The sequence below is a fragment of the Elephantulus edwardii genome, unplaced genomic scaffold (assembly GCF_000299155.1).
Source record: "Elephantulus edwardii isolate Elephantulus edwardi_28Jun2011 unplaced genomic scaffold, EleEdw1.0 scaffold00535, whole genome shotgun sequence".
NCBI classification, from domain to species: Eukaryota; Metazoa; Chordata; class Mammalia; order Macroscelidea; family Macroscelididae; genus Elephantulus; species Elephantulus edwardii.
The window spans coordinates 242329-258477 of record NW_006400285.1 but is presented as its reverse complement, the minus strand read 5'-3'; the positions used below and the strand labels follow the sequence as shown (position 1 = coordinate 258477).

At 40.2% G+C, this 16149-nt stretch overlaps 1 non-coding gene across 1 annotated transcript; it reads left to right on the top strand.

Annotated features, from left to right (window-relative positions):
* The first annotated feature begins 9453 nt into the window (after positions 1–9453).
* TRNAG-UCC lies at positions 9454–9525 on the top strand. Its single transcript has one exon. It is a non-coding gene; the product is annotated as a tRNA-Gly (tRNA).
* Positions 9526–16149: the final 6624 nt, after the last annotated feature.

Genomic DNA, 16149 nt, shown 5'->3' with positions numbered 1-16149 from the left:
ACATACTTTGGACATGTTGTAAGGATGGACAGGTCCGTGGAGAGGGACATCATGCTTGGGAGGGTGGAGGGACAGCACAGGAGAGGAAGGCCCTCTATGAGGTGGATTGATTCAGTGCCTTGGGTAATCAGGATGGGAGTGTCAGCGGCAGTGCAATTGGTACAGGATAGAACAAAGTTTAGGGCTGTTGTACATAGGGTCACTATGAGTCTCAAGCAACTCAACGGCACATAACAATAACAACAACATCCTCACAAAATCCCTGGGAAACAGATACCATTCATATCCCCATTTAACAGATGCAAAAACTGAGAAAAAGTTAATTTCAGTAATTTGCTTAAGGTCATATGGCTGGAAAATGGTTCAGCAGGAGTGTAAAACTAAAAAGTGTAAGATCCTTTATACTATGTGATTTGTAATCCAACATAGTTTCTACAATAAAGAAGTTTCCTCTTTCCCAGAACCCTACTTCCAGAGCTGTGGAAATATCATTGGGCGGGGTGGGGAGGTGAAGAAGCTGGCTAGATAAGCCTATGTGACCTGTGAATGGGATTTCTGAATGTGTTCTTTTCCAAGAAAAAAACTGATTGGCAACACTGGGGAGGGAACCCATGCAGGGTCTTTGTATGTGTGATGATTCCTAAGCCCCTCCCATCAATGCCTCATCACCCCCTGGATTGTCAGGGTATCTCAATCTCCCCTTAAATATGCACTCTTGAATCCTGAAGACTTTTCTGGGACTGAGAACCACCTATTAAAATGCAAATGCTTCTCTGAGCTCAATCTCCTCAAGTAGCACTTCAGCAAAGGTCAAATTTCTAAAGGTGACAACTTGTCAGAGCCACACAACTTTCATTGCACAATTTCTCTTTTCAACTGCTCCTAGGGAACTGAGTGCAGAAAACAGTTCTCTCCTGCTGTGAGGTAAACTGATCCCAAGAGCAGAAGGTAGGACGCAGACCTGGCTGCAAATTCTGGCCTGCTCAGGAAGAAGGCAGAGAGGATTGTATACCAACGAAGAAGTTTATCTTTTGCTTTTCAAAGAGAGGAGCAACCTGGGGGTGGAGGGGGTAAAGAAAAAAGAGCTACAATGAATGACTGAAAATCCAAAATCTCTGTAAATGTTCATTAAAATTAAGAAAATAAAATTTTTTAAAAAGGCAGAGAAGTTGCTGGACTTGGGTCAAAGTTATCTTGCTAAGGTTGGTTCCATAATAGCTTGCCTCTGGAAACCCTATGAACCTGGAGAAAGGACAAAAGTTATACAAGTGTCCAGGACGTTTGTTCATAGGGTCACTATGAGTCGCCTAAGACTCGACAGCATTAAACAACAACAGCATAGAGAGAGAAAGCAATTGGCCTAGCGGACAGGAAGTCATGCCCCCAAGCCAAAAGTTGGTGACTCCACTCTGCAGCCCTCTGGCCTGCCTTTAGTTGTTTTCGGTGAAACATTCTTTTAGGTCGTATAACCCTGGTATGTCCACTTGCTGTACAAAGGTAACTCGTGGTTGCTGTGAATCTGAACACTGTGACACTGATGAGTCAAATGCGAGAATGGTTACCCATGGTGGACAATGTTTAGTGGAACTCCCCGATTAAAACAAGCTTTGAAGCAGGATTGGCATCCACTTCCATAATAGCTTGCGTCTGGAAACCCTATGAACCTGGAGAAAGGATGAAAATTATATAGGTGTCCAGGACTTTCATTCATAGGGTCGCTATGAGTCGCCTACAACTCGACGGCACTTAACAACAACAAGGTCAGAATTGTTAGAATAAATAAAGTTTCCAAGACAAGGTGGAATGTGGGCCAACAACACACCAATCTCTTCTCTACAATTTCTTCATGAAGCAGTCTGACGTGCAAGCCTGTAGTAGACACTGTTGGTGCTCTGTCAGACCCTCTGGTATTCACTTCGACACACCACAGGCTGCTTACTGAGAACCATGTGGCTGTGCAACATAGGGGCTTTATTTCCCTGATCTTGGGAGCACATTCAGCAGGATGCAGGACCCCAAGCTTGGTGACACTCTGACCCTAAAGACCTCAGCACATCACCCCAGGAAGAAAGTAAAGCCTTCAGAATCTTTGATCACATAGCCCTCCTCTTTCCACCGGGAGACACCACAAGCACCTGCATGATTCTGTCCAGGAAGAACTTTTCATGTCCCTTCTAGCTATGAGGCTTAAGGATTCTGAGATTATTGCTGCTAACTCTTACAGTCAGATGTAACTTCTGGAAAACTTGTTTGTATGTTAACAAGGGCCCTTTAATCAATGAGTGAATGTTTCATACAAAGAAGTAACCATATTTGTGGTGATTCTTTTCAGATAAGCTGAAAGAGCCAGAGAGTTAATGGTCCTAGGAGTGACCCTTAACCAGTGGTGATACAATAGGTAGTACACAGGAAAGGATGGTGAAGTAGACTTTGGAATACAGAAGCAAAGGAAAGGTGGCAACAAAATCAGAGCCTTAAGGAGACACTGACTCTCACAGTTATTTAGAAATAATTTAGCCATAACAATTTATAGCAATTTCTACACCAGCTCTCACCAACAATTCAATCAATAATCACTGACCATCTGTATGTGTAGAACACTGTACTGGATGATATGTGTGAAACAAAGCATAAGACACAGTTTCTCTCTCCTGGCCCCCAGAAATTTATTAGCAAATTGAGGAAACAAGACTGCTCATAAAAATAACTCACAATAGCGAGGTGACAATCTTGAATGGATGCCATGTGACTTTAAATTACAAGGAGCAATGGAATAAGTCTAATTTCTGGATATTCCATAAAAAAAAGTTCAGCAAGAATTCCATTCCCTTTTCTAACTGCAAAGCAAATAACTTTCCATCAAAGAAGTCCTTGACTGGTTCTGCAAATGCATCAGCATGAGAGCTTTAAAATTCACACAAAATATATGAGGTCTATAATGGACTTCTCTCAGAGGCATCAGAAAATATCTTAGCAATCTGATGAGGTATTTCAGAATCACCACAAATGTGGTTACTTCTTTGTATGAAACATTCACTCATTGGTTAAAGGGCCCTTGTTAACATACAAACAAGTTTTCCAGAAGTTACATCTGACTGTAAGAGTTAGCAGCAATAATCTCAGAATCCTTCAGCCTCATAGCTAGAAGGGACATGAAAAGTTCTTCCTGGACAGAATCATGCAGGTGCTTGTGGTGTCTCCCAGTGGAAAGAGGAGGGCTATGTGATCAAAGATTCTGAAGGCTCTACTTTCTTCTTGAGGTGATGTGCTGAGGTCTTTGTCTGGGGTCAGAGTGTCAGCAAGCTTGGAGTCTTGCATCCAGACATCATCAATGAGTTTGAGTGGACCATGTCATGTTCCTCCCTGGAAATCAATTATGGAGCCCTCTTTGTTAAGATGGGACTGAATTTACTCCAAATGTCCCTTTCTCTGTCCCCAGTGTCCTCCACCCTCCTCACAGGGGATCTCCACTTGTAGTTTAATATTTAATAAAGAATCACAGCCTGGCCAAAAAAAAAAATGGATTTTCCAGTCCAACCATGTCAACCACAGATGACCATCCAAACTGACTACTACCTTTAAGGACCTAAATTTCACTTCTTGAAGTAATTCTTTCCTTTATGTTTGTTGCTAGTTGTCATTGCATCAGCACCTAAATCATGGCAACTCCACCTACAATAGAACAAAATACTACCCTGTAATAAGCCAAATCACAGGAAGAAAGTGGTAACTCTTAGGTGATAAATCTGCACATACACGTATTTATTAAGAGCTGTCTAATCAATCCCAATCCATAGTGACCCCATATAGCAGAGTAGAACTCCCCATAAGGTTTCCTAGGCTCTAATCTTTGTAATGTTTTTATTTGTGATTTACATATGTTCATTGGTAAACTATATCTATAAATATTTTTTTACAAACTACAAAGAATTTTTTTCATTCATGTAATAGTGTTTTGGGGGAGTTTTTGGGAGGGGTTTGTGTTTCTCACTTCCTTCATTGACATTTTATTTAATACAATCATTCCCACACATTGGATTTTATAAAATTAATCACCATTGGACTGTGCCTACCATTACCCCATCTTTTCAGGTCCTTACCAGATTTTTATGGACCATGACAAAATTAATAAATGAGCATTTTACCATAGAGTGATGGCATATGTGTTGTATAATGCTGAAAGTTGCATCACCAGTATTTCAGATACCAGCAGGATCACCCATAGTTGATAAGTTTCAGTAGAACTAACAGGCTAACACAGATTAGGAAGATGGACTTGGCAGTCTACTTCTGAAAATGAAAATGAGGAGTAAAAGTTTTATGAATAGTAGAAAAACATCGTCTAATATATTGCCAGTATATGAGTCCCTCGAGTTGAATGACAGTCAAAATAAGGCTGTGGAAGAGGTCCTTTATCAAAGCAGAGTCTGCTTTAGTGACATGAATGGAGTAAAGCTTTTTAAGATCTTCATTTGCTGATATGATATGACTCAAAATGAGAAAAGCTGCAAGCATCCATTGATAATTAGAATGTGGAAGATATGAAATATAAATCTGGGGTGAATGGGAAGTTGTCAAAAATGAAATGGAACACTTGAGGATGAAATCCTAGGTGTTGGTGAGCTGAAATGGTCTTGGCTTGGCCATTTTGAATGGGTCAGTTATATTGTCTTGTTCTATTATGTCAAGAATGACAAATTTAAGAGAAATAGTGATATATTCATCATCAAAAAGGACATTCCAATATCTATCCTAAAGGTCAACACAGTCAGTAATTTAATAATATCTATGCTTATAGAAGAAAGACAGATACTATAACTATTATTCAAATGTACTCATTAGCCAGTATGACCAAAGATGAAGGAATTGAAGTCTTTTACTAACTAAAATCTGAAAAATATCAAACATGCAGTTAAGATTCATTGATGATTACTGGTGATTGAAGTACAAAACCTAGAAACAAAGAAGACTCAATAATTAAACAATATGGTCTTGGTAATATGGCCTTAGAAAGAATCAACAAGACTGTGTGATAGAGTTTGAAAAGACCAATGATTTACTTACTGGAAATAGCTTTTTTCAAAACTATAAATGGAAACTATACAAGTTATGGTTACCAGGTAGAATACCCAGAAATCACATTGACTATATCCGTGGAACAAAACTATGGAGAAGATCAATGTGATCAGTCAAAACTTATGGAGTAGATCATCAGTTGTTCATATGCAAAATCAAGTAGAAGCTGAAGAAAATTTTTTAAAGTTCATGTGAGCTAATGTACAAACTTAAGTATTTCCCACCCTAGTTTAGAACCATTCCAAGAATAAATCTGATGCATTGAACCCTAATAACCAAGACCAGATGCATATGGGAGAACATTAAAGAAGAAATGAAGAAAACAAAAAGTCATTTTTAAAAGGGATAAAAAAATAGGAAGCATAGCAGAGGAGACTCTGAAACTTGTTCTTGAATGTAGAATAGCCAAAGGAAATAGAAAAATGCTGACGTATAAATGCTGAACAGAGTATTTATCTTTTTTTAATTTTTTAAAATTTATTATTAATTTCAATGAAAATGTACAGAGACTTTGGATTTCCAGTCATTCATTGTTGCACTTTTCTCCTCTCCCAACTCTCCCCACTAGTGCACTACCCTCTTGGAAAAGTAAAAGAAAAATTCTTTCATTGTTTTACAGTCCCTCTCCCCAGGTCCACTCCACTATACAGCCTTCGCTCTGGACTCCTGTCATGATAAAAATACCTAATAATTTTCCCTCTTAAACATTTTTCTCCCTCATCTGTTTCAATGCAGTATACATTCTTGAACCCATCCTTCTCAGTCTCCTCCCAACCCCGAGGTCAGTCCTGCTTTACAACAGTGGCACCATGAAGTATTTGTCCTTTTGTGACTGAGATACTTCACTCAGCATAATGTCCTCCAGGGTCACGCATTTTTAATAATATTGCATGAGTTCCTTATTTATCAATGCAGCATAGTATTCCATTGTGTGAATATACCACAGCTTTTCTATCCATTCGTTTGTTGATGGGCACCTGGGTTGTTTCCAACTCCTTGCTATTGTGAACAAAGCTGTGATAAACATGGGTGTGCATATATCTGCTTGGATGTCAGTTATGGTCTCTTTGGGATATATTCCCAGTAGTGGATTGCTGGGTCGAATGGTATCTCTAATTGCAACTTTTTGAGAAAGCGCCATACCGTCTCCCACAGTGGTTGCACCATTTTATACTTCCACCAACAGTGAATAAGGTGAACAGAGTATTTCAAGGAGTGTTTTGAGATGATGAAGTAATTTAATCAAATGTATCAATACTTGAAGTTATAAACCAGAATGGAAAAACATCATTAGCATTTTTCAAACTGAAAGAATTAAAGAAAAATTTCAAGCTTTAAGTTCTAATATTGAAGAATTTGGGGGCAAAAAAAAAATTGAATGATATAGCATCAAAAGAAGATGGAGGGAATTATACAGAGTTACCATACCAAAAGGAATTGGCTAATCAAGAACTAGCGGTACTGAAGAAAGAATCCAAGCTTCACTGAAGACATTGAGGAAAGCAAGGCTTCAAGAATCAATTGAAAGACAAAATTGATGCATTGCTGGTTTCACTCAGTCATCTATGCAAAATTTTGGAGGACAGCTAAGCTACCTGGCCTATTGAGTGGAAAAGATCCTTATACAAGTCATTCTGAATAAAAATTATCTAGTAGAATACAGAGATTATAAAAAACAAAATTAGTATAGTTTTAAGGAAAGGTTGGCCATTTGAACATTTTAACTCCCCAAGAAAAGGTGTGGCATTCTGCATCCATAAAGACTTATAACCTTGAAAACCTAATGAGGTAGTACTACTCCAAATTATTGTTCAGAGGGTTGCTGTGAGTCATACTCAACTCAATAGCACCTAACAACAACATGAGTTAGAATGGCCTCACTGGTAATGAATTTCGTTTGGTTTGGTCTTTTCCCCTTCTAGGCTACTTTGTCACTCTAGCCTCCAAGCCTAACCTTACATTCCTTACAGACAGTTCTTCCCTTCATGTGCTCCACTGCATTGTTCGTTATCTATCCACTTTTTCCTTTTTCTCCCCAACCCTCCATGTCAGTCCTGTTTTGTAACAGCAGTGTTATGCAGTACTTGTCCTTTTGTGTCTGAGAGATTTCACAGTGTTGATTTTTATTTCTACTGATGATGTCTTTATTAGTTCTTCATATCTGTTGATAAATTCTCCAAATTTGGGTATATCTATTTGCCTTCTTGGAGCCATGGTGGTGTAGTGGCAAGAAGCTGTGCTGCAATATCTAAGGCACACGTGGTTCAAATCCATCAGTTGCTCCACAAGAGAAGGATGAGCAATCTCCTCCCATTCAATTAATTGCCTCTGAAAACCCCCTGGAGGGTCAGCTATGGGTTGGTGCCAACTTGAGAGCACACAACAATAACAATGTGCCTGCTTCAAATATCATTTGATTGGTATTATAAAGTCCTGACACAACGGTTAAACATCCAGCTACTAGGCAAAAGGTAGAAAATTTGTGAACCCACCAACACCTCTAACAGGTAGAAAATTGTGACCATCTGCTTCTATAATGATTGAAAGCCATGGAAACCCAGTAGAGTAGTTCTACTCTGGCTGTGGAAGTCACCATGAGCACTAATCGACTCTGAGGCAATGATTATCTTTCTTTCCTTCAAAATACTTCAGCAGAGACAGCATGACTATATCTATGAATGTTTACTAGTTTTCATCTATGCTCCTAAAGGTTAGAAGTATCCTAACTAATAATGAACACTCCAGAGGTGGTTAATTAGAATTTTTCATTTTCTGTTCAAGATACCACATCTCAGAGGCAACTCTGCTAACATTTAGATAAACACTATCACCTAAACCTACTTAGAATATTTAATTAGCATTATGGTTTTAGAAATTTATTTTTATCATTGAAATAATTGGTGGTCAAGATATGTGGCTATTACCACCTGTCAGTTTGCTATACTATGGTGATTTATGAGTTGCTATAATGCTGAAAACTATGCTAACAATATTTCAAATTGTGGACAGGCATTAGCGGTGCTTCCAAAAACTGGCCAATGAAAATTCTGTGGATTGCAAAAGAAGTGTTTGTCAGTGAGGCAGAATTCAATCTGTTGTTGTTGTTGTTGTTATGTGCCGTCGAGTCGCCTGCAACTCATAACGACCCTATGTACAACAGCCCTAAACTCCGCTCTGTCCTGTGCCAATCGGACTGTCTCTGACACTCCCATCCCAATTATCCCAGTCACTGAATCAATCCACCTTATAGAGGGCCTTCCTCTCCTGCGCTGTCCCTCCACCCTCCCAAGCATGATGTCCCTCTCCAAGGACCGGTCTCTCCTCACAACATGTCCAAAGTACGTTAGACAGAGCCTCAGAATCCTTGCCTCCAAGGAGCCACCCGGTTTAACCCTTTCCAGGACAAATCTGTTTGTTTTCCTAGCAGTCCATGGTATTCTCAATACTCTTCTCCAGCACCACAGCTCAAAGGCATCAATTCTCTTTCTATCCTCCTTGGTCATTGTCCAACTCTCTGATGCTTAACAAGTGATTGGGAAGACCAAAGCCTGTATCAGACGCACCTTAGTCTCCAGAGAGACACCATTGCTCTTCAGTACTTTGGAGAGGTCCCTAACAGCAGACTTTCCCATGGCAATGCGCCTTTTAATTTCCTGGCTGCTGGTGCCAAAACTGTTGACTGTGGAGCCAAGCAAACTAAAGCTGTGTACAATCTCAATCTCTTCACCATCCATCCTGATGCTGCCAATTGGTCCAGTGGTGAGAATCTTTGTCTTCTTGACATTGAGCCTCAATCCATATTGTAGGCTGCAGTCCTTGACACTCTGCAGCAGGCGCTTCAGGTCCTCCTCAGTTTCAGCAAGCAGGGTTGTGTCATCCACATAACGCAGGTTGTTGATAAATCGTCCACCAGTCTTGACCCCGCATTTTGCCTCATAGAGCCCAGCCTCCCGGATAATCTGTTCTGCATATAGGTTGAAAAGGTATGGAGATAGGATGCATCCCTGGCGTACGCCCTTCCCAATTTTGAACCATGCAGTGTTCCCTTGCTCTGTTCTGACGACTGCCTCCTGGTCCAAGTATAAGTTTCGCATTAGCATGATCAAGTGTTCTGGGATTCCCATTCTTCTCAGAGTCAGCCATAGTCTGTTATGATCTACACAGTCAAATGCCTTTGCATAGTCAATGAAACATAGATAGACTTTCCTCTGGTATTCCCTGTTTTCAGCCAAGATCCATCTAACATCAACTGCAATATCTCTAGTACCACGACCCCTTCTAAACTCAGCCTGGACTTCTGGTAGTTCTCTGTTGATGTGGTGTTCCAGGATGTGCGGCGTTGGTGGTATAGTGGTGAGGGAGTCTCTAGAATGTGCGGCGTTGGTGGTATAGTGGTGAGCATAGCTGCCTTCCAAGCAGTTGACCTGGGTTCGATTCCCGCCCAATGCAGCTGGCCGAATTCAATCTAGTGTTTGCTTTTATTGTAACATTCCACCCAGTGGCAAGATTATGACGAAGAGAGCTTTTATCACCATTAAGCACTGAAGCTATCCAAAATTTACCCTGAGATTTAGGCTATTAGAAACTAGGTTTATATAGGTCTTAATAGTTGTATGAAAAATTGTGGGTTCAGAGCATTTCAAAGCTGTTATTGTTGTTGTTGTTGTTGTTACGTGCACTATCAATTTGTCATGTTTGTTGTTTTATGTGCCCCTATGAATATTAGATCTGAACTTTTACCCTATCCTGTGTCATCCTTACAATCACCAATATGCCCAAGCCTGTTGTTACAGTCACTTTGTAAATCAGTCTTATTGAGGGTCTTTCTTTCTCTGACACTGCAAATTTCCCAGCATGATGTCTTTTTCCAAGGACGGGTCCCACCTTGCAATAAATCCAAAGCATGTGACACAAAGTTTCACAATCTTTACTTCTAAGAGTAACTTTTTCAACTTTTTGTCAGTTTATTAACTAGTCTGTGCTCTTCTTCAGCACTACAATTCAAAAACATCAATTCTTGCTCGTTGTCTTCTTCAATTACTGAAGAAATTTTCAAAGTAGCATCAATTATATCTAACATCTGCTAATGAGTTCTGCTATCAGGCTGCTTACTCTTCCTTTGCTGTTAACACTAGTGGGTTTTAAGAGTTTTTATTCTGCTGTTCTGATACAATAAAATCTAACAAAGAATTTTTTAAAATCAGTTTTGTCATTTGGATTTGTTTTTATTTTATTTTTTTCTTTCCTGTTCTAAAATCTTAACTCTTGATATTTCAAAAATACTCAATGAGTCAAATCAGAACCAAATCACAGCTGACTATAGACTATAAATCACACAGAAGAAGAACTGATGCTGGGAAAGAGTACTGAACATACTATGGACCACCAAGAGAACAAACAGATCTGTCCTGAAAAGGGTGAAAACAAGCTGCTCCTTAGAAGTAAAGATTTTGAAGCTCTTGTCTCATACACTTTGGGCATGTGGCCAGGAGAGACCAGTCACTGGAGAAAGACATCAATTTCAGAAGGGTAGAGTAAAGCACAGGAGAGGAAGACCCCTGATGAGATGAATTGACACAGTAACTGGTGTAATGGGTGTTTGTGTGTTGGAGATAGACTGGTTCAGGATAGGGAAGAGTTCTGAGCTGTACATTGGGACGCTATGAGTTGCACAAAACAACAACATAAAGCACACAGGAGGAGATTGTCCATCTTTCTCCTCTGGAGTGCTTGGTGAATTTGAATTGCCAGGTTGACAGCACAACTCCCTATTCACTGGGCCATTGGAGTTTTTTGTGCATTATATAGTTTATTTGCCTTGATCTCTATTCCCTACTTCTAGAACTGTTATCTCTAAGTAAAAGTTAAACTATGTTCTCTATTTCTAATTTCTTTGTTCTATTTCTACTCCTAGAGCTCTCTGAGTTACATATGGAAAACTCCACCATTCCTATTTTCTAAATCCTTCATTGTCTCTGAATCTGTGCCTAGACTATACTGTAGCTCAACTATTGAGCTTTTTATTATAGTGATTTCATTTCCCATTTAAAAAATCCACTTTCTCCTTTTTTTATTGGATTGTAAATTATTTCTTACCCTTTTCTACCATTTTGAGGTATTTAGAGTGGAAGTGGTGTTTCTTAGGATGACCTCAATCTGACTTTTTGTCTCAGAAGTCATCCATTCAGCCTTTAGTGGAATTGGGAGTGGAGTTTGATACAAGCAGCTCAATTTTGGTTTAGAAAAGGTACAATAGTAAAAGCATAAGGAAAACATCCGGAATCTAGTTACTGCTAGGAAGGCCAGAATCAAGAGAAAAGTAACAGCAAAGGCTGAATCTAAACTGCTTCATCTGCTATTTTTACAATTACATTATGTTCTATAATATTGGGTTTAAGCATCGTGAGTAGAGCTTGGCTTTGTGGTTCAAGCTTTGGAAAGAAAACTGTGCCAAAACACAGAGGTGTTTGATTCTACAAGAGATAGTTATTAAAGAACTATTTGATGCAAATAAACCACAAACACAAAGCAGCTGGATACCTGATACCAAGGGCAAGCTTGGAGAGACTGGGATGCAAGCTGGCAGGGAAACTGCTAATTGGAAATAGACAATCATGGGGTTCTTAAGCAGACCAGAGATGTCATGTTGGCACTTCTTTTGTTCTTTTCATTGTGACTATTTGAGGAGGTATACAAAGGACTTTTCAGTTAGTCAGGAATGTCAGAAAGTTTGTAATCCCTCTCATGAGCCAAGAATCTCTGCAGAACAAAGTTTGGAGTTTTGAGAGAGTTTGTTTGGATTGTTTTTTGGGGAGGGTGGTGTTAAAGATGATGGAGAAGTGATTGGGAATGGAGGGGAGCTTTTGTGGATGTGGTTGTTGTTGTTAGGTGCTGTCGAGTCAAGTACAACTCAGCAACTCTGTGAACAACCAATCTGAACACTGTCCTATCTCATATCATCCTCACAATCTCGGATACACTCAAGCCCATTACCACAGTCACCATGTCAAATCACCTGTTTGAGGGGTTTCCTCCCTTTTGCCACCCTTCCACCTTTCCAAGCATGATGTCCCTTTCTAAGGAATAACCTCTCCTAGCAACATGCCCAAAGCATGTGAGGCAAAGCTTTATCATCTTTGCCTCCAAAGAACACACTTGGAGAACAGCAATGTTTGTTTCCATTCCCAAGAAAGGTGATAAAACAGAATGTGGAAATTATCAAACAGTATCATTAATATTGCACACAAGCAAAATACTGCTGAAGATCATTCAAAAAATGGCTGGAATACTAAATAGAAGTGGAACTGCAGGGCTAGAATTCTAGTCAATTGAGGGAGAGGTGGGTGGGGAGTTGTATGTACAGAACTAAAATTACTAAGGCCTTCAGGACAAATCAGATTCATACTAATTGAAAAGAGTTAAGCTTTAGTGCTGATTCTCACCAAAATGCTTTGGAACAATTGTGATGGTGCATGCAGATTCCTGGGTTCCCACTCAGAGCATTAGACTTGCTAAGCCTGAAATGAAACCCAGATATCTGCATGTCACCAAGCCCCTTACATTGTTCTGATATTTTCGGTAAAAAATTAAAAAAATAATTAAATGTTCTGTGAAACACTGAGTACAAAAACACTACAAACTCTTTTCTAGGTTGTTTCTCATTGCCATTGAGTGAGAACCTACTGATAGTTAACCTCCCTACGGTTGGTTTTCAGCAGCTATAAACTGCACGGAAGGAGACAGCACAGCTCATTCCCTCGGAGCAGTTGGTGGATTTGAACCTCATGCGTTTGGGTTGACAGAGCAATTCTTTACCACTTCAATCTGTATGCAGAATAGATTATTCGGGAAGCAGGGCTTTATGAGGAGGAATGTGGCATCAGAATTGGAGGAAGACTCATTAACAACCTATGATATGCAGATGACACAACCTTGCTTGCTAAAACTGAAGAAGACCTGAAGCACTTGCTGCATACGGTCAAGGACCATAGTCTTCAATACGGATTGAAGTTCAACATCAAGAAGACAAAGCTTGTCACTACTGGGCGAGTTGACAGCACCATATTAGATGGAGAAGAGATTGAGGTTGTTAACCGTTACAGCTTGCTCAGATCCATAATCAACACTCTTAATACCAGCAGTCAGGGAATCAAAAGACGAATTGCACTGGGAAAATCTGCTGTCATGGACCTCTCCAGAGTGATGAAAAGCAACAATGTCACAAAGGTGTGCCTAATCCAGGCCATGGTCTTCTCAATTACTTGTTATGCTTTAGAGAGTTGGATAATGGCTAAGTTGACAGAAGAAGAAAAGATGCCTTCAAGTTGTGGTGCTGGAGAAGAGTCTCGAACATACCATGAACTGCCAAGAAAACAAATCGATCTGTCTTGGAGAGGGTGAAACCAAGTCTCTCCTTAGAGGCTAGGATTTTGAAGCTCCGCCTCACTTACTTGGGGCATGTGGCCAGCAGAGATCAGTCTTTGGCAAAGGACATCATACTCCAAAGAGTGGGACAGACAGCAAGGATAGGAAGACCCCAGGTGAGATGAATTAATACAGTAACTGGACCAAGTGGAGTTGGTGTGTTAGAATTAGTGAGACTGGATCAGGACAGGAAAGGGTTCAGAGCTGCAGTACAGAGGGTCACTATACATCGCAGGTGACTCAATGGCACATAAAAACAATAACATACTATGATAGGTTTGGAAGCAGGAATGGCAATCACTTCCTAAATAACATGCCTCAGGAAACTCTATGAACTTTGATAAATGTCGATAGTTGTGGAGGGGGTTCAGGCCTTTTGTTCATATGATCACTATGAGTTGTGCTCAACTTGAATACAATAAAAAGAAAAAAGGAAGGGAAAAAACCCACTACAGCCACCCCCTTCCTATCTAGGAGATTATATCTATTTCAGTTAATGCTAGAATTTATTTTAAATTCAAACAAGTACTGATTCATGGATGTTGTTATTTAGCTATTTAGATCAAATGTCTGTGCTAAAACAAAACAATGTACTGGAAAGATCTATCTTCTAACAGGGACTTTATAACTTTCTTCTGTGAGCAGGGCCTCCTATCAAGCTGCTCACTTGAGCTTATTGAAAATGCCAGTACCCAGGCCCCAAACTGAGTCGATTCAACCTGAATACCTACAGGTCAAGACCGGGTATTAGCCATTTCTAAAACCTCTCCAAGTAGTTCTAATGTACAGCCCAGGCTGAGAACAATTTGTTTTAACAAGACCTTGCGAAATCAACCCTGGAACACGAAAGCAAAACCTTTCTGCCTGTTTCTCAATTGGTGTTCACGCTGCACCCAAAAAATAATTAAGCATCTGCTTAAAAGTCCAGTATTTCCAAGCTGTCTTGGAATTCAGATATGGGTTTTGCAGATAGAATCTCTTTTAGAAATAACACCAGCCAGGTGCCTTTGGTTCCAACAGTCCATGGCTTATAAGCAGAAAATTTCAGCTCCCCTCTCAGTCAGATATTGGCTTCAGTTGAAAATTAGCTCCATCGTCACCATTGATTAAGCATTACTTTTTCCAAGTCTCTATTCATCAGGAAAGGGATTCCACTCAACAGATTCTTTCAGTAATTAGCTGGAGTTTTTCCTCAAGTTAGTAAAATGCTTTACAGATGTACTTGGCCAAGCTGTGGTCCCTGATATTTAAGTCTCCCAAACCCTCTTCCCCATCCACACTGGTCTGCAGGGAAAGACAGCAAATTCATCCTGCTTTACTGATGTTTCTATTGCCTCCTTGTGTTCTGTCATTTCTACCCCCTTTTCTACTCCAAGGAGAAGATAAGTTATGTTTTTTCACTTGACCACAATATTTAGGGTTTATTATTCCCTAATGTCTCTCCTTGATGAAACAAGCCCCATGCATTTTCTTTTTTCCCAAAGTATCAAACAGTTATTGAGTTATTTATACAGGCTTGCTCTGCCATCTCTGCCTCTTTTCTATCTCTTAAACAGCAATTTTGGCAAGCCATCATCCAGTGGTTGTGTACCTTAGAAAAGTGAGCACTTGGTAGCAGAGGGGACCCTGGACTCGTCTACTTTTGCCTTGATTTCTTCAACACTCAACCTCTGATTTGCCAGCTTTGTAGACACAACCCTACAGAAGTCCATCCTTTCAATTTTGCCCTGAACAATTTCACTACAGGAAACAGCTTGATGTGATGAGGGTAGAATGGAGGGTGTTCACCGGTCAAGAGCCAGGTGAGCCAGGTATTACAGCACCACCACGCTCAAAGCCCATGGACAATCCATCTAACCTCGCTGAGGTTCCGTTTCCTCTTTTGTGACTCAGAAATAAAAATATCCATGCTCCCTACCTTAACAGACAGTGATAGCAATAAAGTGATGAAGAAGGTGTGAAAGTGCTCTGTAAATTATAAAGCCTCCAAACTTCTGTTATTAAACCACGATCCACGCACCCCTGAATTCCACCCATGATGGCAAAGAAAATCGTCAACATCAAATGCACATTGAAGGATCCCTCTGGGAACACCTGGCAAGTCCTCATTTCTACAGTCTGCATTGCTGATGGGGAAAGATATTCCCAAAGGCACAACACGTTCCGCTGGCCTTGGTCCCTTGAGAGCCACCAGAGAAAATATGACAAGGAGACAGATAAAGGGATTGAAGGACATCAAAGAAAAGGATTTTGTTTTAGCAAAAATCTTGAAGCCAGGCTGGACTTTCCATCTATTCTAGATGATTTTACATGGTGACCAAATCACAGGCTCTGCAGATGGCCACACTGACCACTGTGAGGGCATCATGCTTTCTGAGGAGCTTAAATTAGAAGCTAGACATTTAGATTTCCAGTTCTCCGCATTACACTGAATCCACCAAAACCCACCGGAGATTTTCATTCCTCCAATTACTGTTGTTGTTGTTGTTATGTGCCATCGAGTCGCTTGCGATTCATCGCGACCCTATCTATGTACAAGAGCTCTAAATGCTGTTCTATTCTGGGCCAACCTAGCCATCTCAAACGCACTTATTCCCACAGCTCCAGTCACAGAATCAATCCATCTCATCAAAGGTCTTCCTCTCCTTC